Raw genomic sequence first — 27,589 nt, forward strand, 5'->3', positions numbered from 1 at the left:
GTGGGGTTGAACGATACTTCTTCTCGTGCAATTAACAGTGATTCTGGAATAACTAGAAATAGAAGAGAATTAATTATGGTTGGTAATTTTTATAATTGATCAAGTTTTTTAACTGAATCATTAAACAATTAGTAATAAATTCTTAAATAATTCATCGTGTTGCAAGCATCTCTATTTCTTTATGATCGAGGAAAGATTTAGATGGGAAAAGATTTCAAGCTTTTAAAATTAAAAGGTTTAAGAAATATCTATTTAATTCTCGATTTTCCATATCTTCGAGTAATATTTCTTTTCTGTGATTAATGAGAGTTCATCGATCAACTTTCTGTCTCAAATCTTTCTCTGCAAGAGGTATATCAATCACAGCAACGCAAATTCTCAAGTTGCTCTCATGCAACTTTCAGAAGACAAATGTTAGAAATCAAATCATAGTTCGCAATCTGTGCAATATTGGCTTCAATAAATAAAACGAATCATTCGTATCGCTGTTGATTTGCAAAGTTCATCCAAACGATTCGTTCCAAATATATTTTTCACCGTGGAAAAAAAAATATCCGATTCTTTATTTCCCGTCAGAAATTATTGGATATCGATAATGGAACGTAACATATTATTATTAACTCGCTGTAAGTGTTAAATTTGTCGCGTCATATCAATTATTGGCATCATACTAACCATGCTGCTAAAATTATACATTTTATCGTGGAATAAAATCGAGCTTCTAAGTGATTGAAATTCGTAAAAAAAATTGAAAAATAAATTAAAAATACGAGGAAGAATTAAAAATCATTAGACAGGTATCTAAAATTATTATTAATGGTAATACAATATACATTTTATCGTGGAATAAAATCGAGCTTCTCCATTTTCGAGTTTCTTACGATTGAGATTCGTAAAAGAAATTGGAAAATAAATTAGAAATACGAGGAAGAATTAAAAATCATTTGACAGGTATCTAAAATTACTATTAATGGTAATACAGTATTACAACTTCCGCAGGGAGGACCGAAAGACTTTTGAGTCTTCTTCGTGAGTCCTTTGGGTAGTAGCGCACCCACGTACCCGAGCTATTTTTCAAAAAATCTCTCTCTTATCCACTATATATAACAAGTCAAAAAAATTTAATTATAATTCAAAATCGATACAAAATGATACAAACTTCTTCTTCTTTTTGCTAATATAATCTCAAGCCTGATATGAAAAATCGTGAATGCACTAATACGTCAATAATATAATATCGCGACGAGCAAGGAGGAAGATTGAAGCATCGAGGACGTTATTCACCTCCGTGAACTCGATTCGAAATTCCCTCTCTCTCTCTCAAGATTTTTCTCACGAACGTCCGAGAGGGTATGTCGTTTTCAGACGCGGGGGTGGATCCATCGAAAAAGAAACGCAAAAAAAGGGGACGACGTCGGTGACAGGCGGTGGATAAGGGGGGAAAATACGCTTTTTTCTCGATCCTTGTCGGTTTCTTAGACGCGACGAAGCGACGAACGTCTTCAGCCCCGATTCGTTTCGATCGTTGACTCGAACTTTTTCTTCCCACCGCTCGTCTCAAACGAGATCTCCGGCGGATCTCTCTTCTTCGTAAACAGAGCGGACGAAAGGAGAACAGAAGTGTGTGACCCTCGGGAAATTTTCGAATCGCGATCATCGAGGCGAGGGTAGATCCTCTCTTATGGAAAATTACGTCTTTCGGGAGCCTGTCTTTGAGAACGTTTCTCGTTAAAAACGATTCAAAGATTGAAACGAGAGTTTCTACTTTCTTGGCCGTTTCGTTTTTCGAAAGGGCGATAATTTGTGAAAATTATGCTCGTGTTAATAATTTCAACGTGTAATTTTTCTACGTTTTGAATCCCGACTCTTTCAGAATCAGTTTCAATCTTTGAACTCGTGTAGATATACGAATTCAAAGAAAGTTTTTAATTACACCATATCAATTCTAAGAATATTTTTTAATTGCTACCGAACTACTGGTTGTTCTCATACCATACGATATCATATTTATTAATTGCTGAACGGTTGAATATCCTTTGCAAGGATTCATACATCGCCCAACGATAAGCGTGGCTCTTGTTTCTTCCAAGTATGCAAACTACAACACGTTAACTGTCTCTCACTGATAACCTTCAACAGCAAGAAGACAAATGGCAGGGGGAACAGTACCGAGTAATTGAACTTTATCAAACATTATTTCCTCTCAAAAACTCATTGCATACCGTAAAGTATGCACCTCTTTCCGTCGAAACGATTCAACAAAAATTAAAAAAGAGTATTTCAAATATCTCGAAACTCTCTAATAAAGAGATGGTGCCAATTTTTCTGTCCTAATCGAGTATTATTCGCGAGTTTTCCAATCGTAGATCCTCGAGCCTCATCGAGAGTATATTTCTGACCCCTTTTTCTTTTATCCACACTCGCGGTGTAACAGCGCACTCGACGATCTTTCGGTCATCCACTTCCGCCAAACTCTCTATCGCGCTGATTTCGAAGGGAATAACAAAGAGAAGGCGAATCGAGGAAGAGGAAAGAAGAGGTAGAGAAAGTTTGACGTCCACGAGTCAAAGAAGAGGGAAAGATCGGGGAAAGAAATAGCGAAAAATCGTAATTGGATTGGAAGAGGAGCGCGCGAGAAGAGGAAGCGAGGCAACGAGGCGTGGACGAAGAGAGCGGAAGGAGGGGGATGATCCTCTTCGGCTTCATTGGCCGACCCACGGCGATGTCACAAAGTATAATACGAACTAATTACCCCGTCGTCGGCAAAGCTGCACTCGACTGCCACTCCGGGACAATGAGTGGCCACTTCCGCGATGTTTTCTGCATACGCGGCATCGGGAGCCAAAGGCTTCTCGCGGCACGGCCGCGAAAGAAACGCGGATACGCGCCCCACCACCCCTTTCCCAGACTCGTCTCTTAGAGGGTGAATATATATATACATACATACATGCATGTATACATGCAGGAGAGGAAAAGCGAAAGAGCAAGATGAAGATGAAGGCCGAAAGAAGAGGGTGGCGATGACAAGGGATGAACGAAAACGCAACGAGGAGGCGCGGTGACAAAGACAAAGAAGGAGGAAGAGGAGCTTCTTTTTGGTTGATTAGCCCCCGCGACGTGAAGGATAGCGAGCCAGAAGCGGGGAGAGTGCACCTATCGTGTCGCCACAAAGACCAGCCGCTCTCCTCTCCTCAACGTAACTCTCGTAGCGGAGGGATAAATCAAAGCAGGTACCATCCAACGTGCACGATGACCATCGTGCGAATCTCTTCGGGGGAAAAATACTGGTAATTAGCCCCTTAAGCACCCGTGCCTGCCTGCCTGCCTCTCTCCCACACCCGCCTCATCGCCATCGCGCCATCGACGCGTACCGACCCTCCCCACCCGCGTGGCCGCGCGCGAGTCCCTCTTTGTGAAACGAGAGCGAGTTAGAGATAGAGAGGAGAGGAGAGGAGGAGAGAAGAGGCCACCGATTCGACGACATTATCGTGGTGTACTCGGGTACACGGGTGGGTGGAGAGTCGGGACCTATTTCCCTCCCCGCGGCTGGTGCACACCGTGTCACATCCATGCCGACGCCATACGCGCCGTTTGGTCCCCTACGAGGCGAGTGGGTGCGCGGCTGATGGAACGGAGGAGGCGTATGGGGGATCGACGGGGGCGTGTAGCCGAGGAAACTTCAAAGCTCCCGAAACGATTGTTCGGCAACGCTCCCGCGTGTTCCTCGCGTACCTCGAGAGCGCCGGGGCGTTTCGAGGAGGGGGGAGGGGTAAAGTACCAACGAATATACACCTACCCCTTTGATTACCTCGCCGGTGTACATATTCTCCTTGGTCTTCTTTTTTTCCTTCCTTTCTTTCTTTCTCTTTTTCTTCTTTCTCGACAAAAAGGAGAAAGAGCCGAGTGAAACGGAGAGAGAGAGGGGAAACGCGAAGGAGGAGAGGAGAGCGTAAAGTTGCACGCGGCGGGTGGAAAGGGTGAAGGCTCTCGTGGCGTGCGGGAACGGTGGAAAGAAAAAGGGTTGGAGGACTGTCACCGAGAGATGAAGAACAAGATGCTCTGCGTGATGCATCTAGCCAGAAGGGCCGTTCACGTGTATGCACCGCGTATGCGGTGCGCGTTACGTGTGGCCCCGCGAGAGAAAAAGCCGAGCCGGTGGAAAGGAAAAAAAAGAAGATTCGTTGGTTTTTACGAGCTCTCTTCCCCGTTTGACCCGTGCATCATCTTATATCTCACAAAGTGAGAGGCTCGCTGGACGAGGCTCGTGATAATTAATTCGTTGTATCGACCTCTTCAACGAAACCTTTATAGATGCATGCGATGCAGAGTTACGTGTCTCGAGCTAGTTACGTTCACCTTCGTACGTAGATCGGATCAAGTTTGATTTATTTTTCTCGCAACGGGTTTCTTTCTTCCAACAAAAACCTCGAATCCAATATTCGGATCGGTCGTTTTTCAATTTCACGACGCGTAAACAAATTTGAAAGGGGAATGATGAAAAAGCGGGTAGAATTTTCGCAAGGTGTACGACGGGTCAATCGAGATTAGTGTTGATGGCGAATCCACTCGAAACGCGAGGTAGCATGCATGGAGGAATACGAGGGGATATATCTCGATGCATTATTCATAAGACTGTTTCGATTCCGCGGATAATCGCCAGCTACTATTTCACCGGTAGGTAGGCAGTAACAAGCATTCAATAGGGCGGCCATGCCCCACTCCCCACGCGTTTATTAATTTCACGTGGAGATTTTTCGTCGACAATGCCAGTCCGTCCGCGCGAAAAGCAAAGTCGATGCGACCCACCCGCTGTTCCACGACACAATGGTCACGTACGACTTCAATGCCGATTCAAGAGCTATTCATCAGGGCGCATCGCGCGCGAGCACGGCTTATCTCGTTTCCTCGTCCACGTCTGCTCGCGTTCCAACCACTTCCCATTGTACGAAACACTCGCGAAAGAAAACGAAACCAAGGAGGCCGTTTAATCGTATGCCCGGGACGAACCCGATGAACGGGTATAAATAAGTGTCAGGGTTTCTTGGTTATCCTCCTTCCACCTATGTGCTTCTTTTCCGCTTTCTTTTTTTTTTTAAACTCCCTTAGGGGGAGAAAGGCAAGAGGATTTATTACGCTAGGTCGTGAAAATTTATCCGCTGCTGTCGTAGATACCATATGGGTGGCTATGTTTTTTTTTTTATTTAAGAAAAAGAAGTTAGGCAAGTTAATTTTTGTCGCGATAAAAATTTCTACTTATTAAAATATAATTCTTCCTTAACGATTTATTCTCGATAATTGCCTCTAGTAATTATTTAACGGATCGTTTTGTCGCGTATTTACTCTTGCAAACTGACTACTCTTGGCAAAAGTATGCCAAGATTTTTTCAAAAAGAAACTTTCCTCGTGAACAAAAAATCCTCGATATTGAATGCTCGACGAATTTTTCTAGGTATATCCATTTACGCACAAGGAAGAGGAATCTCTCCCTTCTCCTCTCTTCTTCAGAAGAAGAGAAAATCGTACAATTCCATAAACTCGAGTGCACAAGCTCTCGTCCCATAAAGATACAACGAAACCATCCGATCCATCCGGGGAGGAGCATTAACGAATCGAGCCAATTTTTCAGCGGGAGGCGCGTAATATTTCGACGCGGCGTCCATTTAACGCGATAAGCGATGGTGGCATTCCTTTCAACGAAAGAGACGTCTCGAACGGGGAGGGGGGAGCAACCCTGAAACTTGGCTTTCCCTCCCCCTCCCCTATCTGTTTAGAGACGCGAGACCGTCTACTATATTACCGCGACTAATGGTAATGACGCTCGTAATTCTCGGCGATAGTGGCGGGGGCATGGGTCGAAGGGGAACGTGTCCGAGGTCCGATACCAAATGAGTTATACCGTCGAAGCGGCTACTTAGCCGCGAGGTGGAGGCATCTGCGGGAGGAGGGAGGGCCGAATCACGCGAGAAAAGTTAAGTATTAAGTATTGGGGAGGAGGAGGTAACGAGAGTGAAGAAGAAGATCATTGTTGCTCGCTTTACCGTGATTTCATAGATTAGTCGTTTTCTAGATGAAAATGCGGCAATCAAAGATGGATAACGCTATAATTGAGAATGCTGAAGTACGAAATGAAGTGAAGGAGTTAAAAATTATATAGATCTCTTTTTCAATTGGATGATCGAAAATCGATTTGAAATTTCGTTATATTATATTATTTTTAGAATGATTGAAGACAGAAAGATATTTGTAATCTAACTTTCGCGTTTTAAATTATTTATTATCTAAATAAATTATAGATTAGTCGTCGTTTTCGCGATTTTCTAGATGAAAATGCGGCAATCAAGGATGGATAACGCTATAATTGAGGATGCTGTACGAAATGAGGTGAAGGAGTTAAAAATTATATAGATCTCTTTTTCAATTGGATGATCGAAAATCGATTTGAAATTTCGTTATATTATATTATTTTTAGAATGATTGAAGACAGAAAGATGAGATATTTGTAATCTAACTTTCGCGTTTTAAATTATTTATTATCTAAATAAATTATACATTAGTCATCGTTTTCGCGATTTTCTAGATGAAAATGCGGCAATCAAGGATGATCGAAAATCGATTTGAAATTTCGTTATATTATATTATTTCTAGAATGATTGAAGGTAGAAAGATGAGATATTTGAGATAACGGTGAAAGCGTTTTAAATTATTTTCTTTTATCTTTTATCGAATTTCCAATTTTACTTGCGCTTCGTCTAACGATAAGCTCCAACGCTTTTATACCATCTCTTAGGAAATCCATCTCTTAATGCGTTGTTGCTCTAAATAACTGTTTACCGTAGCTATTAGTTGATCGTCTCATAAAAATCTCCAATCGCTAAAAAGCTTTTTTAATTTTCATTTCGAAAAACGAACGGAACAGTCCAGACATTTCATTTTCTTAAAAATTTCTATCGATTTATACCTTTTTTCCCTCTTACGGAGAATTTTTAATATCGCGGATGTTTCTTCCTTAGTATAAGAGATTGTGAAATATTCTGTCACGAAATCAATACGAGATAGAAAAAAGAATAATAATAATCGAAAAAAAGATTAACAATTATGACTCGAAACGTAAAAAGAAAATCGATATCGTAATATCCTCCACTCTTAAATCACACAAACGCAAATACTTTCCTTAAATCAAAATCTAAATTAAAAATTCGATAATACCGATCTTGAAAAATCCCTCCCCTTCCTCTTTATCTTCATCTCTCCATCTCCATCATCATCTTTCGCAAATCGACTCCCCCACGTTTCGAAGCGGCCCATCTTTTTTTCCAGAAGATAAACAGCGAAAGATAAACCGCTCGAGGCGACGATTTCGAAATCCCGGTCTGAAACAGAGAGCGCCTTGGTCGACGATCGAAAATTCGCAGCCAGCAACGCGTGGATGATAATTCCAATCTGTATGTATGTGTATGTACCGTAACACAAGATGGAAGGGGGAATAATCGGGGTACCAAGTATCGATCAAATATGTTAAATCGAACATGCGAGGTGGAACGTCGGTTCCGTGGAATCGGAATTAATCGCAGGCATCGCGAGCCTCCCGCCCCCCCTCCGATCGGTCGTGTAATCAATTGCATATTCAACGGCACCGGGGGGCGGGAAAAAAAGAAAAAAAAGGAAAAAGGAAAAAAAGGAGCACGGCAAAACCCGGGCCAATATCAATTCATCAAGGGTTAAGGGATAATTCGCAGCGGCATTGCGGCGTCACGTGGCCGCCGATTATTGCTCGCGAAATGAATCGTAAATTTTCCATGTACAAAGGGAGCGAGATGGAGGAACCGAATGCCGGTGGTTTTGATATTCGCAGCAATGGAAAATATATAGAGGTGAGAGGAAAAATTTCGCGTGCAAATATCGCGGGTGTATAAATTGGCCAACTGTTGTGGATAAACAGTTTTAATCGCGATTGTTAACCTCGTGGAGGAGGAGGAAGGGAGAGGCGGCTCCTTTTCCTTTTTCTTTGTCGGATTATCTCGCAAGCGACGACAGTGGAACACTTTTAATCAGATTCGTATTGTAAATATTTGGTGCATAGGTGCGAAGCGGCTTCTTCTTCCAACGTGCTATCGTTTTTGTTCCCGCCGACCGGGATTATTTGCCACTGTAATTAAACGCGCGATAAGTTTGCTGGGTGGAAAAATATCGTTAAATTTATTTTCGGTATAAAAAGGATGAAAGTAATAAAAATTTTTGGCGTAGAATTTTTTTATTGAATCGATCCACAATGTAAGAAAGGAATATCTAATACATAATCATCGTTTTAGATTCTTAGGAAATTAAATCTAAATTTAATCTTCATCCTTAAAATATTCTAAATAAATATGCAACAATATTATGCGTTGCATACATTCGATATATTTAATTCTTAAATATTAAGCGATCTTTGAAGAAATATATTTAAGGGAGGGTGTTGACACGTTGTTGATGATTTTTTTCAAACTTGAAACTCATCGACGTTTTACAATAGTTGAACGGTTGTTCGAGATACGATGCGTCGTATAAATCCTATATAAAATGAAATCCCTTAAGCTACTGGATTACGAGACACAACTGGTGTGTTCAATATCAAGATGTCAGAACACGATATACGTACAATGTTAATCTCGTGCTCGCAAGGTCGGTCCAATCATCGTCGCTGGACGTCGTCGATTTAATCCCGCGAAATCTCGTCCTGTCTTGTAATACTGATCGACCAGACGTCCTCGCAAAAACGAGTCGAATGTAATTAAGATATTAATAACTCGTTCACGAGAATAGCGGGAATCTGCATCGGGTGGCCTTGGATCGAGTGGGAACGATTTCATGCGAATCGAATCGAGTTGTTCGCGTGTCATCGAGAGAAAACCAACTCTCGAATTTCAATCGTTAATCGGACATAATATAATGTTCCTCCGAAGAATCGTCGAGACGAAATTATTTTCGTGGGAAAAATTATAAAATTATGGATTTTCTTTCTTTTTTTTTATGAAATTGTTCGAGGAAATTGATTAGAATTGATGGAAACGAATCGCAAATGGGACGTTAATCGAATAATTCGGTTTTGAAAAATTAATCTCCGCTATGGTGAGAGAGCTGATCGAGATGAAATTACGAGGAAATTGGTGTTTCTTGATCGAATTACTTCGAGACACTTTTTTTTAACGAACCTTTATATACTACAGGGTTTAAATTTACGTTTATTATTCGGTAAGATTATTTGCATTAATATTCGGGTATAAGATATTATCTTATATATTATTTGTTACTTGATACACGAAAGTAATTATTTAAGTATCTTGTTCCTTGTAACATGTGAAAGTATAAATCTCTCATCGTGAAACGTGAGCATGAATGCACGTTACAAGATTTTTATCTTGGTTGATGATATTAAATCTTCGTTTCTTCATTAATTTACAAGATTTTAATTAAGAAATTCTTAATTCTAATCTCTTAATAAGCTTAAACTGTGAATCTCGATGAAATCAACTCGTTTTAAGCATTGTTGAATAAACAAATACCACGCAGGTTAATTAAAATAAACCATTCGGCTAAGAAGAAATTAAACGTTTAAAAGTTATTTTAGAGTTTCTAGAATTCCAGGAAGTATGGAAATTAATAATCTTTCGATTCTTAGAGAGAGAGAGATCTTATCGATAGAAACAATTTATAGCTGTGCGTGGATTGGTAGCATCCTTGAAAAGAAATAACAGCGATGATTTTCACTCTGTGTACGTCTTTTAAAACACCGTTTTACACGTTTTTACACTCTCGCGAATAAATTTCTCCCCTTTCGTCCGCAAAACCAACCGAATACACATAGTTGACGCGTATTTCGAAACTTTACGCTGCCATTTTTTCTCACCGAATGAAGTTTATGAAGCTATAAAGTACCCTGAAACTCCTCCCAAGACATTACCCTTTTAATTTTACAACGTACACATTATATGTAATTATTCACGGTCGTTATACGCTCGCAAGTGGCCAAGCAAATCCCTCTCGCATGTAACATGTTTAAATTTCAATGTGTTTCCCCCTCCTCCTCCTCCTCCTCCTCCCCGATAACGGGCTCGACGAAAATTTTATTTCAATTAGCCTAAATTTTCGTCCAATCCCAAAACGACGAGTTGAACATTTTCGATGAAATTTCCCCTCTAATCAACGTTAAACCGCAGAATAATGCCTGTGGTCGTGACTCGAATTTCGAGAGTTGGAGAAGTGTTCGTGAACTTTGGTACTACTGGTATATCGTTTTGCCCCTATTAAAACATTCAATTTTGCGAGTAATATCATTTCACCAGCACCATTAAAACCGTTGGTAATCCTCTGGTAATCGGGGAGAGAGGAGGATTTCGAATTATAAAGCATTTAAAATTGAGAGAGAGGGAGAGGGAGAGAGAAAGAATTGGAGTGAGATGAACCATTTAAAATTACACCAGAGAATCATTCCACCGCCACTTGTATTACGAATGCTACTACCGATTTCGTTGCATGAGAATCTGATAGCTGTTTTTCTTTTATTCATGCCACGGATACGTTGAGTCATTACTTTGTCCAGCAGTTTTAGCAAATCTCTCGATGTAAACACGAACTTATTCATTTCGAATACAAACATGGAAATTTAAATGGATAAATTGTTCGGCATCGTGGTGTATTGATGGGTAATTTCGAGAAAGAGAGAGTAGTGAATCAGGTATCTTGCCTCAAAGTGTCGTGTATACGTTATTTTTAGAAACAGAAGAATAAAATTTTGTATTATCTTTTTCGAAGAATAATATATAGGAAATTTTATTTACAACTATTGCTTCGTCATCGCGTTATTTAAACGCCGTCTATATTTCTTTTCCTCATTTAATAATTGGGAAAAGTATATTTATTCGTTAATATCGCGTTAATGCAAAAATGGGAATAACTTGGATTGTCATTTCTTGATCATTCCACTCGTCGTATGCAAGCGCACACTTCTAGCCACGTTTCCTTTGCGTTGAAATTCACTTTGATGATACAAAGAAGCGACACTACAGAAGGGACAAAAGGAAATTCGCCTGGGGCCTGAAGGCGATATCAGAACAAACGCTCGAGCATTGGGAGAAACGGTGTATTAGTGATGAAAAGGGAGCACTTTTAGTTTCATTGTGATTAACGTCTAAGCAAACACTACTGTTTCACAAGACTCATTCCTCCTCCTCGATTCTTCTAATATTTCTCACTCACTTTCTCAATTATTTATTTGTGCTTTTCAAAACGAAAATTTTATTCTCGACTTTAAAATTGATCACAATTATTTTTTGTAACTTGGTTTACAAGTTATTGATTGTCACAAATCACAGATGCATAAGATATATGGAATCATAATTAATAATATGTTACGTTGCATGTTAATAATTTCAATCACTAAGAATACGTTATGAGAATCGTATCTGGGAATTAATTCCAAGATCTATAGATATTAAAATTTGCGGATAATAGCAAATCCTATTGTATGCACATATGCATACATATTCATATATGCATCCTATCTAATATTAATCTTATCTCTTAGATTACAGTGGAAGTTTTAGTTAATTTGATCGCTAATTTTATCATAATTAACGTCAGATTTCCCAAGATTTTTATTCTTGGTCAATCACGGATACAATTAATCAAACAAAAATACTCTCAACACCAATCATAATCCAATCGTATCTTCAGAAGAATTAAAAAGAATTCGGAAAACGTAATATTAACAACAATAAAACAAAGAGAAAGGAACTTAAAGATCTGCATCACCTTCCATCCATTAAAAAGAAAGATCCAACTATTCCTTCCTTGGAAAAATCACGAAATTTTCATTTCGATGAGAAATAAAACGAATATCAAAGACTAAAAGAAATCTCATCGATGACAAAGAAAGGATCGAGGAATGATCGGAGGGAAAAGTGGAGCGTCTTGGGAAAGGTCGGAAGTCGGTGTCAGATCGATGCCGGTGAAAGAAACGCATCCGCGCGAAAGGGGCAGTCGCGTTACAGGCGATGGGATGCGTCTTTATCGGCGGATTGCGCGGGCGCGTGGGTACACGCTCGTGGCACGCACACCACGGGAGACACGCGTGAAAGCATCGACGACGGTGGAACACTCCTAGTCGAACTGGGAGAGCAGCTAGAAAGGGGCGAGGGAAAGAGCGAGAGAGAAAGTGTACGCTTGCGCGCGTTCGCGCGAGCGTCGATAAAAGCGAGCGCCGCCGGGCGGAGCGTGCATTTCTCGCGCGCCTTCGAGACCGGCAACCCGGCCGACTCGTCGCCTCCGAACCGGTGCTCGTTTTCGAGATTTCGAGGATCGAGAGTTTTATCGGTTGCACGATTAATCGCGTGCATTCGAAAAAAAAGGAAACGGATAGAAGAGAGAATTGCGACAATTTTTTTTTTCCTTTCGCTATTCGAAACGATTCGCTCGTGATGGACCATTAGTTTTTCTGTGAAAGAGACAAAGGTGTGGGACACAAAGGAAACAAAAAAAGTATATATAAATATACATACCTTTTGGTGGAAACTGTTGTTCAGTGTGATTCGTTGTTTCGAAGTGGAAGTGTGAAAGGAGAATAGAGAAAAAAAGGAGGGGTGGAAAGACGAATCGTGGAGACGTTCAGGAGATTGAGTGAAGTTATTAGACGGAAAGAAGAGTTTGACTGAGTCGTCGAAGTGATTTGATGGATCGGTAGATACAGTTGGTGATCCCGAGGCAGGTTTATCCGTGCTGGAAATCGCAACAATGTCGGGAATTCTTTATTGTTGACGCGGCAAGCGAGTGGTGATTGGTTCGCGCGCGACGAGACGATTTACCACGATCTGATCGAAACCGGCTGCCAGGTAAGAGAGTAATGCAAGGGCGGATGATAGTTGATAAGAAAGAGCGATCGAAGCGGTAGTCGAGTTTCTTCTGGGGTGTCTAGCTAGGAGATTGATGCGGATTGATGATTGGTTCGGGCCTGGAAACGCGGAGATCCGATCGGTAGATTGGGACGATTGAAATTATCCCCCGCGAAATGGGATGAAAGAAACTGTTGCTGGTGTTGTTTCGTTTTGCTGTTTCAGATTGTAAAATGAACGGTGATTGAAATTATCGAGCGATGAACAATGAAAGAACAATTTTTATCGGTATTGCTTCTTGCAGATGTACGATCGCGCCAAGTTACTACGGGCTGCGTGTAGGATGATCAACTATTTTCGTTGGTTTTTGTAATTTTGATTAATGAGAAGTTCAGACGGGAGATAAATCATCTTGCTCCGATTTTATTCAATGTTTCTTCTCCGATAGCCAAGATGACCAAGTTTTTATCGTTTGTTATCGTAGCGGAAGATTTATTTAGCAATCGTCGTGTATCGTTTATTTTGTAAAAAGGATTACAAATACTTTCTACGAGGAGCCAGCAAGAAACATAGAAAACGCCGTTTAAAATTCATGGAACGTAAATCTTCGAACTTGGGTGTAAACGGAATTCGGAGCTTTCGAACTAGAAATCCATCAATTTACGCAACTGACATTCCAATCGGAACATCCTGATCCATGCAACGAAATACACTCGTTCCATCCTCGTTGTCATAAAATTTTGCTTCACTTAAGTATTCAACAACAACAATCAAATCCATAATCGATACGTATATAACCTAATGATCGAATACTAATAAGATAATCTAATGATCCATTCGTTTCAGAAATCAAAAAAGAAACAGTTAATTACTCCACGCAACAAGATCATCGATACTCCATTAAACGCATCACCCAAAAACGTACACCCAAATAGAAGCTAACATCAATTTACGCAACTGACATTCCAATCGCAACATCCTGATCCATGCAACGAAATACACTCGTTCCACCTCATAAAATTTTGCTCAAAGAATATTCTACACATTCATCGTAATCCATTTATTATTAATATTCATGGAACAATTTTAATTATCTAATCAACAACAACCAAATCCAATGATTCATTCGTTTCAGAAATCAAAAAAGAAACAGTTAATTACTCCACGCATCAATACTCCATTAAACGCATCATCCAAATAGAAGCTAACATCAATTTACGCAACTGACATTCCAATCGGAACATCCTGCAACGAAATACACTTATTCCATCCTCATTATCATAAAATTTTGCTCAAAGAATATTCTATACATTCATCGTCCACTTAAATATTCACGGAACAATTTTAATTACCTTATCATCAACAACCAAATCCTCACCATAGTCGATACGTATATAATCCAATGATCCATTCGTTTCAGAAATCAAAAAGGAAACCGTTAATTACTCCAATAAGATCATCAATACTCCATTAAACACATCCAACTCAAATAGAAGCTAACATCAATTCGTGATTCGAAAAAGCATCTTATCGAGATGCGTTCCAGGGTTGCTCGTGTCCCCCGCTGTCCACAGGGAGGGAAACCATCGCCCACCCCCTGATGCCTCGTCACGGATCGTCCCCTCGTAACGAGGGCTTTGAATCGTGGACACGTCGTGTTTCCACGACGTCTCTAAGTGGCGGTCCCGCTTCATTAAATTCTGTTATCCGTCGGAGAGCATTGTGTCCCGGCCGGGGACACCTGGAAGTGGGGGATTCGCGCCACCCGCGCGTTATCCCGCAATTATGCGCGTGTTGGAGGTGGGCGTGGCGGAAGAAGAGCGATCCACTCGTTACAGGGGCATTGAAAGACCGAAAAACGCGTATGCGTGGTTGACTCGCGAATCGAGTTACGAGAGGGGATGTAAAACCGGCTTGGTTCATTTCGTGGAAATACCGCGTTGCCCCGATGACACGAAGGATAAGGGTAAAAGGGTTGACGCGCCAGTTCGAGGGATTGACGATTATTTACCCTTGGAAAGTGGAGAAGAAGAATCTGAAGTAGAAATTTATCGTTTTTACAGTCGAGGCTAGAAATTAAAGGTTTGTACATTATTAATTTGAACTTTGGAGGAGGGAGATGAGAATTATTAAACGTTAAATTATACGTTTTATCGTTGGAACATGCTCTGACATGCTGTCAGTGAAGCAATATTGGAACAAGCTACCAAAGGGATTCCGGACACCTCAAAGAGATCTCGAAAGCGGCAGCCCAAAACCGTTTGCATAAGAAATCTCCTTTACATCTTCCAATCTCGCGAGCCTTATCGAATATTTAAATCTTGCAAAGAATCAACACGAGCTTCAAACTTACGACTTATGTATCCACCACGAGTACACTTCACTTCTGACGTCTCGTCTACGACTCGCTCAAAAGATACTTCCCCTCGGTCAGAGAAGAAGAATCGTCTCGTATCAAACGGAATTTCTTTTCATTTCACACACACATACACAAACTCTTACATATATATATATCCTTAGAACCCCGCATTCCGAACAGAAAGACATTCGATCGAAATTCGAATACTCCTCCGTCCGGCTATCTACGTGTACATCCACGATCGAGGGAGCAATAAGACGGGCTGCAATCGGGGGGATCGGTGGATGGGTTTGATAAAAGGATGGCGAGCAGGGCGCGGTTTACAAAGGGCGAAAGGAGGAAGGCACAGGTGTGGAGGGAGGACAGGAGGTATCTAGCGGCGCAATTACCTGCCGCCGGAATTACCCACGCGCCTGTGCATCACAATTAATTCGTAATTAAATCCTTTGGCTAGGAGGCGTGGTCCTTTTCACCGACGTATAGAGAGCAAGCGGCGGTGGACGGTCGGTGGGCGCCCACGTCCGACCGCTTCGGACCCGAACGAACGAACGACGTGGAGCGTATCGTGGAGTCGGGGTGACAGCCGGAAATAAAGGGCCGGCCGTGCATTAGCGTCGACGGTCAAAGGGTCGCTCGAATATCGACCGAGACGGTCGACAGCGTTAAATTGCCATTTGTCGGTCGGGGAATGCTTCTGATTAGCGCGGCCAGGCTATCACCCAATATGTCCGCTCGCCTGTCGCCGATGTGTCGTTGAAAATTCGTTGGATCTTTTCTCCTTTACAGGAGAAAAAGTAGCAGTCGAAGGAAATTTGTGTGTGTGTCTGGCTCTGGATGATTCGTTAATGGCAAGTGAGACGAAGAATTTTGTCTTGTGTGTAATACTCGAATGGACGAGGTATGAAAAGAGAGAATACGAATGGAATCAGTATTAATTGGATTTTTTCTTTTTGCGTAGGATCTTATTTTCTGTTTGTTCGATCTATTAATAATGGCGGAAGGAAGGAATCTGTACAGGTTACTTATCGAATGTCCACTTAGGCCTGTACCGTATTTTATGGCACTTTCTAACTTATCTCGTTGGGACTAAAACATGTCGAAGAAAGGAAAAAAAAAACAACAGTACAGAATGAGTGGTTAAAGTATAGAAGATACAAGAAATCTCTGTTATATTATTCCGTTTTTATTTATTAATTTTTTGAAATAGACTAAAGTAAAAGAAAGGAAAAAAAAACAACAGTACAGAATGGGTGGTTAAAGTATAGAAGATACAAGAAATCTCTGTTATATTATTCCATTTTGATTTGTTAATTTTTTGAAATAGATTAAAATAGAAGAAAGGAAAAAAAAACAGAATGGGTGGTTAAAGTATAGAAGATACAAGAAATCTCTGTTATATTATTCTATTTTGATTTGTTAATTTTTTGAAATAGAAGAAAGGAAAAAAAAACAATAGTACAGAATGGGTGGTTAAAGTATAGGAGATACAAGAAATCTCTGTTATATTATACTGTTTTGATTTATTAATTTTTTTAAATAGACTAAAGTAGAAGAAAGGAAAAAAAAACAACAGTACAGAATGGAAAATCTCTGTTATATTATTCCATTTTGATTTGTTAATTTTTTGAAATAGAAGAAAGAAAAAAAAAAACAGTACAAAATGGGTGGTTAAAGTATAGAAGATACAAGAAATCTCTGTTATATTATTCCATTTTGATTTGTTAATTTTTTGAAATAGAAGAAAGGGAAAAAAAACAACAGTACAGAATGGGTGGTTGAAGTATAGAAGATACAAGAAATCTCTGTTATATTATTCCATTTTGATTTGTTAATTTTTTGAAATAGAAGAAAGGAAAAAAAAAACAACAGTACAGAATGGAAAATCTCTGTTATATTATTCCGTTTTGATTTGTTAATCTTTTGAAATAGACTAAAGTAAAATTCTTCGACAGATTAACATGTATTATCGTCCGCAGGTTCAGCTTCAACTTCATAAAGAAGCAATTCCTCTCGAATGGCTACGCTCGCTTGCTACTTGATTACGTATCCAAGATCTAATCGGCAACAACGAACGCATCGAATCGCCTATATCGCACGAATCTATCCCCACATTTCAATGTTATCAAATTCCTATCCGTTCTCCGATCGAGAACGAGCATTGAAATGCGACGAGAAGGAGATTCTAGATTCGCCTTAATTCATACTTTATCCACCCACAAACGAAGAGAAAGAGAGATCCCTCTTCCTTAAGAATCCGTGCGCCACAAAGACGGCTAATATCTCGTCCCTAGATTGGCAATTTCGATCAAAGCCAACTTCGCTTCTCTTGCCGATACACACAGCGATAATGCACAGGGGCGCGGATACACATAATGGAAAGCGGAATAAATTTCACGCTCGACGCCCCGCGCAGCCTCATTTTCCTTATCAGCCGGGATCAGCCGAAGGCGCATCTCGGCCGAAAATTACTTTCGTCATCCTGATCGCGTTTCCGATCGAGTTGGCCGGACGGAAAACTCGATACGAATTACCGCCCAGGGCTGTAATATCGGCCATTCGACCCGTCCACAACCCTCCTCTTCTCCCTTCTTCATCCGTGTCCTTTTCCTTCTCCGCTCTTTTATTTCCTCCAGCTTCCCTTCTTATATCAAGGAGACGAACAGTCGAAACGACGTTTGGGGCACGTTGGCGTGGGCGTATCTGAAAATTCGTGGCGGTTCAGATCGGTTTAATCGATGCGTCTCCTCCTCGTTCGAGGCAAACGACCAGGAATGTCTCTCCCGGTGTACACACCGTTGAATTACCGTCCCCGTGCACGCGACACGTCCACTCCGGAATAAAGAGAAAGAGACGCAGAGGGAGCTAATTCCTGGCTCCGGTCGCGACATTTATTTCAATCGGAGCCGGTTTTTTGCTCCGTATGAAAGTATCGTTTCAACGTTACATAGCTTAATACAGGCGTGTTAACGCGGCCCAACGTTCGATCCGGTTCGTATCCGTACAAGGTATAGTATCGATCCTTCCTATGCTTGTGTGCAAATGTGTGTGTGTACTTGCGATTACTGCGTAGCTTCCCCTCCCCTCCGATGATCGAGGATGATAATACACATCGAAACGATAGATACGTATGATAAATAGCGGGATGAGAAGGGAATAAGAGAGGAACGAAGGAAAGAAAAAAGGATAAATCCTTGTACGCCACATCCGTCTTCTCTACCGGAATCCATAGCAAGGATGAACGTTTTATTACTCTTCGGATCAACCCCCTATAAACGCCACTGTGACTGTGGAACATCCAGTCCTCTTCATCCTTCCTTCATCTCCCCTCTCATCCATCTGGCGCGCAATCGTTTTCCCTTAAATCCAAGTATCTCGTGACTTCTCCTTCCTCGTCCTCCTCCTCCTGCTTTTTCTCACGGTTAGTTCGAAGTAAGTCGTTCTCGAGGAAGAATCGGCGGTGATGATCGTGTGGTGGTGGAGAAGGAGGAGGGCCTTTAATCGAATATCGTTTCCAGCCGGTTGAGTCGAAGTTCGAAGTATCGAGCGAGTTCAATTGTTGAGAAACACGGTCTCCTGAGAGCCGGTGGAGGGATATCAGCCAGATCGGGAATGTTGGAAACCTGATAAGGGTACCCCACTCGTTTCTTTTTAATTACGATTTATTTGGAGACGAAGAGGAAATTCTTGCGTTTAAACAGGGTGCTCGTTATGTACAGGGCGTGACGCAAGGGTCCATTGAGAGAGAGGAGGTTAGAAGCTGTTTGTAACGGCTAATGCAGGGGATCTAAATGTCTTTATACACATCGATCTCGATGGATCGGGGGAATGCTGTTCCGAAGGCTCGATAAGGCTCTCGACTTGGGTCGAGACGTTGAAACGTTGTTCCCCTTTGATCGCGATTTATTTGGAGATATCGGTGAAAGTTTTTTTTTTTTTTTTTGTAAACACGCGTTTTAAGTTTTATTGAGGCGCTCAAATCAAGAACAAGATGTATGTGTGTGTGTGTAACTGATGCGGTAAGTGTGCGCAAGTTGGCAGGTATTTTTATAAAGTTTCTTTTTATCTCGTTCATTTTGTGTTTCGTCGAGTTGTTTGATACAAGATAAGAACGATTTCGAGTTTTTAAAGGTACCGATTCGAAGTTGGAACAGACTTTAATCCGACGTACGGGATTTACGGTGACATATGTGGAAACCTGTCAGAGAAATGGACGTATAAACGGGAGGTTTTTTTACTTCATTTGTCTGCAGAGATTCGAAATTTATCGTTTCTTCAATAACAATAACCTTCTCATTCCCACGGTATGTTCGATTTACAATCAAATATAGTTTTAGAATCAAGATAAATTAATTATCGAATTATTTTAAAGATAAGAAGAAGTACAATTTCTCACGATTGAGATGAGACGTTATGGAAATCATTTGAGAAGTTTTCATTTAAATTTATAATCAAGCAATTGAACAGTATAATTTTCGAATAAATATATCAAAGTTATTTTTTTATTTTCTCTAATCTTTATCACAATACGAATTCCAACTTGTCATATTCGGATGTCTAAAACACAATAATATATAATAATCCTTTATTCGAATATCTTATTAATTAATTTATGAAATTGGATTAGAAACAATTTCGTGTTACTTTGTAACTTTAAATTCCAGATTAACACATGGCTGCAAATTTAGAGATTGTAATACCATCTGCAATTCGATTACACGATGTTTATAAACATCTAAGCAAGAGAATCAGTCCCAAAGGAATACTCATCTTCTGTTACTGAACTTCCACAACTATGCTCGCGTCTTTGATGTCTCTGGGAATCTCTGGTGTGTCCTCCACCCTTTACTTTGTCGAAAATGCCCGCCGTGTCGCCGTGCCCCATCTACTTATCTTATGCTTTGTACGTAATAAGAAAGCACTAAAGCTTTCCTTTGAAAAAACTTACTTCCGAAGATTACATATTACTCGACCAGCTTACTTACAATTACAGATCGATGCAAATCGATTCGCAATTTATTCCAACCAAAAAGATTCTCCATAATAATAATAAACCAATTTCGAACAGAATCTCATTCTTCAAAAGATTTATCGTGCTTATCGTTAAAAGGATCAGTAATCAAATAACGTGACATTTTTTTTAACGATCCTTTACACTGTCCACCATCATCATATTTTATTATCTTATCCCACGAGCAAAAGTCTACTTTCAAAAAATTACATATTATTCAAGTGGTCGAGTATAATTAAATCGTCGGACAGCGTCAAAGGACGCGATGCATTCAGGGGTGGAAGCTGCACAGGTGGAAGCTGCGTTTCATTTCATTTCCACCGCGTATTTTGTATCCGGATGAAATCACACTGCGCGAGTCCTGTGATGGGTCCATTTTAAAATTGACTTGGCCGGCTTATCAACCCGTTACCAATACCCAACACGGTTCATCGTGTGTACAATGGACAGTCATCGGCGACGACCTCATTTTCCCTTCGGATTTCCACGAAAAAGTATCAATGGCAATATCTCACTCCCTCCCTTTCCATGTATATATCCTCTTGGAAAGAGGCACGTATGATACACCTCCTAACGGCTGTCTGTCCATAAGCAGAGCCCTTTATACGCGGCCTTTATCCCTTCCACGAACTGTGGTTAGATATTACAGAAACTACGTCGAGCATGGATATCAAAGGGATTATCCTTGGGTTTGTTATCATTGTCTTGAAAAAGAAAACAAAAAAAAAAGAGAGAGAGAATGAAGCTAAGAGTGAAGTTAAGAAGATAGGTTTTTTCTCAAGAGGAAAGGAGATCTTTTTCTGTTATTACATCCGGTTGAAATTAATAGAGAAGTGTTTGGTAGAACTTTTTATTCGAAAGTTTTTTTGCCGTGATATTTAAATTTATTTTTCAAGCGTTCAAGTGGATATTCCTCTGGATTCTTGAAGGATCGTTTCGAAATGAAAGTGAAACGTTGGTGGCTCATCAATGCTTCGTTATATTCGAACTTGTTAACTATTCGGATTGATCGGAAATTTCTCGCAGCTTGGCTAACCAATTTCACCAGAATGTACAATCCAGTGAGTGCCACTGCAAAACTGTACGTCTCAATGATTGCCAATTTGCATTGTCTTATAGAACGAAAATCGAAAATAAAATTTCCAATAATTTGAACGTATCTGAGCAATGAGAAGATTAAATTGCGTAAAAGAAAAGGATCCTTAAATAATTGTGCTTAAATAACAAAGAAAAAAAAGTCAAAGGATTCGTGAAAAAATCTTACATATTTCTATCCACTCTCCACTTTGGTTAAATTTCACCAGAATATACAACAGAATCCACTAAGTGTCACTGCAAAACTGTACGTCTCAATAATTGCCAATTTATAGTCTTATAGAACAAAAATCGAAAATAAAATTCTAGTTCAATTTCCAATAATTTGGACGTATCTGAGAAGATTAAATTGCGTGAAAGAGGAAAAAAGGATCCTTAAATAATTGTGCTTAAATAACAAAGAAAAAAAAGGATTCGTGAGAAAATCTTACGTATTTCTATCCAGTCTCCACCTTGGCTAAATTTCACCAGAATGTACAATAGAATCCAATAAGTGTCACTGTACAAAACTGTACATCTTAATGATTGCCAATTTGCAGTCTTATATATACGAAAATCGAAAATAAAATTCTAGTTCAATTTCCAATAATTTGAACATACCTGAGAAGATTAAATTGCATAAAAGGAAAGGATCCTTAAATTGTGCTTAAATAACAAAGAAAAAAAAGGATTCGTAAGAAAATGTGAGGAAAATCTTACGTATTTCTATCCACCCTCCACTTTACCCTATAATTCCCTAGCGAACCTGTTCCTAGTTTCCTCGGAGCCCACCGATATAATGATAACCAAGCAGAAATTGGGGAAAGCTCTTCTCAAGGCCCTCCTCGTCTCCCCTCTAAACATCGCTAATTCCCGAGGAAAATGGTCTCTCTCGAGCTTAGAGTTATCACTGCCACCCCCTACAGTCGTCCACGACCCAGGAAAATATCCATCCTCGGGAAGGACAGCAGCGAGGATATAATATTACCGGTGGCGCCATTACCGGTCGCGCAGCAAAAGCGGTGGCTCGCTTGCACATAAAACGAAACCCGCGAGAGGAAACCCACACGCGCGCGCGCGTGTGCCTCCTCCACGGGGCCCGTGTGGTGTGCGCGCTCGTTAAAAAACTCTCTCTCTCCCTCCTTATATACATATCGGGAGAACGGTTCACAGAAAAGCTGCTACGCCGCCTTTGTGGACCCGGCAGTCGCGGCTCGCGTGAAACGCTCTGTATGTACAAGCTACCGCCACTGAACTCGGCTAAGGGAAACGCTCTTCGAAACTTTCTGTATTTTCATGCAAATTCTCTCTCTCCCTCTCTCCGTTCGCCTATGCTTTTTCTCTTTCTTCTTTTTCTTCTCCTCCCCTCCCTCCCTTTTTATGCGTCGTTATATAAAAGTGTAGGTTCACGCGCGCGGCGCTCCGCCAACGTGTTCCTTGTCCTTTTCACCCTGCTCCCTTTACCTTCGGATATCGTTTCACCGTTTGTACGCGTACACTTTTCCTTTTCCCCCCTTTTTATCCCTTTCCCGTGTGTATCTTTGTTTACGATGCGTCTTGTTAAGAATGGGAACAGAAATAATATTTGGTTTCAATTCTTTGCTCGAATGGGTGGTGGTTCTTCGCTGTTTTCACTTTAGACAAATTTGTTAATTGTTAATTTTTAGATGATGAGGGAAATTTGTTTAATTCTTCCTGGCCTCTTGGTTCGATTAAAAAATCATAATTGAAGAGGTGATTACGAGAGAGTTTCTAAAAACGAGTTACACGATCCTATCAAGCTACAACGAAATTGGTGTTACGTGGTTAGAAGTTTCGGATGCGAGCCGCGTCAAGTAGGAATTTCATTCCAACAATTTCGCCAACAATGTACCCAGCTTCATCAACGTATCCTTTGATCCTCTAATGAAACAACTAGCTACCAGAGATATAGTATCCCCTTATCGAGCGTGATTCGCATCTGAAAATCCCAAAATGCAACAAACGTAATTACGTAGACAAACATTAAATAATAATCTTGGATCATCATCGATTAATATTAATAATCTCGAGACCTCTCTCCGAACATAAATTTAAAAGGAACAACCGTTTCCTCTCAACTTACATTCACGTTCTTGCCCTCTTTCCTCTCTCTCTCCGTGAGTTTGTTTTTTCGGTTCGCATGGCCGAATAATTAGTAGTCATGGCGCGTGGGACGGGCCCTTTTTTCGTATGCCGAGCGACCACGTTCGGGACCACGAGAGGATGAGTTTCCTACGATTTTCCCCGGTTTTTCGATGGACGTCGTTTAACCGAATCGTGTCCACGAGGAGATACGAGGATCGTCACGAGTTGCGCGATCTCGTACGCTGTCGTGTCGATGCCGCTTGAATGCGAATCACCGTTTAGTATACATCGGCGAGGACTGGCGAGGACTGGCCAGCTTCCATGATCTTGATTCGAGGAGGCGGGTATATCTTGATCGAGTGGAACGCTTGGAACAGGAATTCAGAGGATTTCGGTAGATTTTACTTTACCAGACAAGATACTTTCGTGCATCGTTCTTTGATCGAACTGAAATAATGAGAAGGTCTGTCGAAGAAATGTTATCGAATTGAAGAAATACAAAAATTTGGTTGGTTTAATTTTTCGAAGTGATTTTATACTGCAATTTTTAATCAAGCGATCTTGTTTGTAATTACAAAGATATTTTAAATTTTGATGACAAGAAAAGTATTAAAAACTTGTACAATTTTTTATTCTTCGAGTATCAAAAAATACGAGATGAATGGAATGAAAATAGAATCGAATTTGATAAGTATTTACCTTTCTTTGTGAGAGGAGGGAAAAGAAGGGGAGAGAGATTCAGAGATTTCTACGCGTAAACACTTGGAAGAGGCACTGGCACGTCGAAATCGTTTGTAACATTCTAACACGTTTGCCCGTTGGAAAGAGGATTACTATTTTTCCCGAGCTCGTCAAGATTTCGAGCCCTCGCTTTGCTTGTCACTTTGCTTCCCGGGAGAATCGTAGACGAGTTTAAGAGTTCTTCCTTCTTCAGGATCAGGAACGGTCGATTATCACTTTCGAGTATAATGTCTCGAGAATGAAAGAAAAAGAAAGAAAGGGAGGAATAGGAAGAGAAAAGAAGAAAGGAGGAAGAATTAATCGGGCGAAATGTTTGAATAGAGGAGAGTTAAATCCCTTCTGGGACGAATAAGTCCTTGTCAAAACACGATTGGAATCGTGAAAGGCTGTCACCGCAGGATTTTCAAAACGCCGATGCTTTTCTCGTCTATTTCCGCTGCCTTCTTATACTTGTAGATCGAAACACGACAGGTCGTCGTCGTCGTCGAACGGGGCGTCCGATATTTCGTGCCATTCATTTTTACACCGAACAGAGAAATATTTAGAAGAGGAAAAGAGTAACTCGATTTATCGAGATCGACATCATCTCTTTGAGTGATAATTGAAAGTGATTTTTGCGTAATCGTGCTCGAATTAAAGGAAGAAAAAATATCAACTAAATGCACGATATTTCAATACCTCTGAGAAGGGATATTAAACGTTTTAGCTTGGAAGAAAAGAATACCTCATTCGACAATTTGATCATCCTTTAATATTAGGATCCCCCTTCCTCAACATTCTCTTATCATCGTAATAAATCTGACGTTCAGGAATGCTCGCTTCCAAGAATTCCTCGAGTGGACCTCGGGGAAGAAGAGAAAAAGAAAGAAAAAAAAAAATAAATCAAACATCACGGGACCCTCCAGCTGATATTTAATATAATCGGCCAGCACGATGTACACACACGATAAACCTTATACCTTGGCGATCCTTGAATGATTTCAATCGGCGAGCGTGCAGGTACAAACGGATACCGTGTCGAAGCCAAAACAAGCATCTATCACGATTACGATTCTCGGCATACCTTGTCACGCCCAACCGCAAAAACACCCTGATACACCTACCCGTTCCAGCAAATTGTTACGCGATAGAATCGTCCTTGGAATAATAATAATAGTAATAATAATAAAAAGAATCGAGCAAAACAATAATTCCTTTCTCTCTCATCAGAGAGTATCGAGGAACTTATTGAATCGATGGAATTAATGCATATCCCTTCGAAAGGAAGGAAAGAAGGAAGAAAGGAAAAAGAAGAGAGGGAAACGAGACACGATGTGTGCGTTGCAAAGACGAATATCGCGGCCATTTTATCCGGTATACCGGATCCCAGCATCAGGATCCGTAGGATTGTTCCGTGGCCCGATCGTGTCCTGTCCGATGTCGGTACCCCGTCGTGCCTTGGTGGCTGCCACGCAAGCGATAGGTATCTCGTAACCGAGGATAAATTGGCATTATTTATATGCCCGTCACGCGCTTCATTGTCTCGTGGCTGGTCGGAGTAGCTCGTTCCCGATGCCGCAATAAAATAATAAAACCGTCCGTCTTTCTGGTCCCAACAGTGTCTTCTTTTATCCTCTCTTCGCTCGTTTCTCCCTTGATTTTTCCCTCTCTCTCTCTCTCTGTATCGAATATATATCGAGTAGATTCACGACTAGGTTCGTCCGAAACTAGTCTATTTTAATTTCATTCTGCCCGTATGTACGAGCTAATCCAATTGAATCGTCGGTCTTTTTCCTAGACTTTGGGTCGAAACCCAACCCCTGTTCGTGCTACGAACGAGAAAGGAATTTCATTTTCAAATTGATACAAAGGTAACGAGGCAAGTTTAACCTCGTTACCGCATCGAGGAAGAAATGTGACGTGTATGATAAACCCTCTGAATTGGCAGGAGCTCAGTAGCTCGTTCCTTAAACATCCCCGCGATTTGCCCTTAAATGAGATTTATGACGGGTATTATTTTTTTAAAATCGCTCGAGCTATACTCTCCTCCTTTCCTATTCTTTTTTCTCTCTCCCTCCCCTCAGGCGAAATGATAAATTAATTCTACGTACCTCCTGGCCATAGCTCGGACAAGCAGCCGAAAAGATTCCTTTTGCTCTGGACGAGCTCTGCTCTGCTCGGCAGATTTATCGCGCGCGACCAAGCCCCTGGCGTGGAAGAATTATAATTCCTACACGAGGATGTTCAGTTTGGAGTGGACTACTAGGTTGAAAGGTGAGACCAATTATTTGGAAAAAAGGAGAAACTTAGAAGAGTAATAATAATTGAAGCAAAGATCGAAGAGTTATAAGAAGAAGAAAAGGAATTTTCGTCGAGAGCATATCGCGAGATATCTCTGGTGTACAAAGACACTTGATCCGTGGAAAGAACGGTTGCGAGGAAACAGGTACGCGGAAAGCAGGAAGTCGGGAATGGTAGAAATAGAAGGTAGGCGAGCGAGAGAAGGTAGTAGCGGAGAGACAGGGAGGACCCGTGGCTAACGCGGCGTAAAATCCAGCGGGCACGCGCCATTTCACTTGGCCCACGGCGGCTCCTTTTCCACGGCCGCCTTCTTCCTTCCTCTTCAGAGCTCTCTAACCTCTGTTCTCCGATGTGTCCCGTCGCCCGGGGTCATCGATTCCCGACTGCTTTACGCTCGTCACGAGAGGAATTCGCCGCACGGTGGCCACCCGTTTTTGAGCTCCGTGAAAAATCGAATTGCTTGCTTTTTTTCTTTTTTTCTTCACTCGATTCCTTTGAGCAATCGTCATGGTGGATGCGCTGCCCCCGTAATTAGGTTCGGCTAGTTTGAACGAGCTGTTGCCTCCGATCGAATTGCTCGAAGCGTTCTCTGGATTCATGGTTCCGTGGTTTCGTGATGAGAAGTACAAGAGAGGTGGTTCAATCAGAAATATATATCGAAACCGAAATGGATTAGATTATGTTAAATCTAACGTAACGAGTCGTCGGAAATTTTTATTGGAAAACGAGAATTTAGCATTAAGAAAGATTGGAAGAGGAAAGCGTTATTATACGTAAAAGGAAAAAAAGAAAGAGCAAATATCCTCGCGGAGAATACGATATTGACTTCAATTTACTCGGAACACAGAAGAGAAAACCGAGTGGAAATAATTAGCATAACTACGTTGGAAAACTTACGACATCCACACCCTTTGTTTCGTCGAATTATAGCGTCTGCGCACGCGCCAGATATCCTATTGTTCCACCAGGGTTGTTCCAACTAAAGGTGGTATCCCAATAAATTTTATAAGCTTGCCTACCTCGTCCGCATAACGCCTCGCCGCGTAACGTTCTTACGTTCTTATAATTTCCGTGGCGGGAAACAATGAACGGGACAAAAATATAACATCGTCTCTCTTGATTACAGAGAATCGAAACGTTTAAGCCACGAATAAA

The 27,589-nt window shown here is 40.9% G+C and overlaps 1 protein-coding gene across 2 annotated transcripts in view; it reads left to right on the forward strand.

The window, feature by feature from the left end:
• LOC100576247 (frizzled 2) overlaps positions 1-27,589 on the forward strand; it is a 122,783-nt gene that overhangs the window by 21,867 nt on the left and 73,327 nt on the right. The window contains exon 1 of one of the 2 annotated variants that reach the window (XM_006559230.3): positions 12,251-12,866. The exons of the other annotated variant lie outside the window; for it this stretch is intronic. The gene's annotated coding sequence lies outside the window, so the exon portion shown is untranslated. Of the gene's footprint in view, positions 1-12,250; positions 12,867-27,589 lie in introns of those variants that run through there. 2 annotated transcript variants of the gene reach the window in all.

The sequence above is a fragment of the Apis mellifera genome, linkage group LG10, assembly GCF_003254395.2.
Source record: "Apis mellifera strain DH4 linkage group LG10, Amel_HAv3.1, whole genome shotgun sequence".
Classification (NCBI taxonomy): Eukaryota; Metazoa; Arthropoda; class Insecta; order Hymenoptera; family Apidae; genus Apis; species Apis mellifera.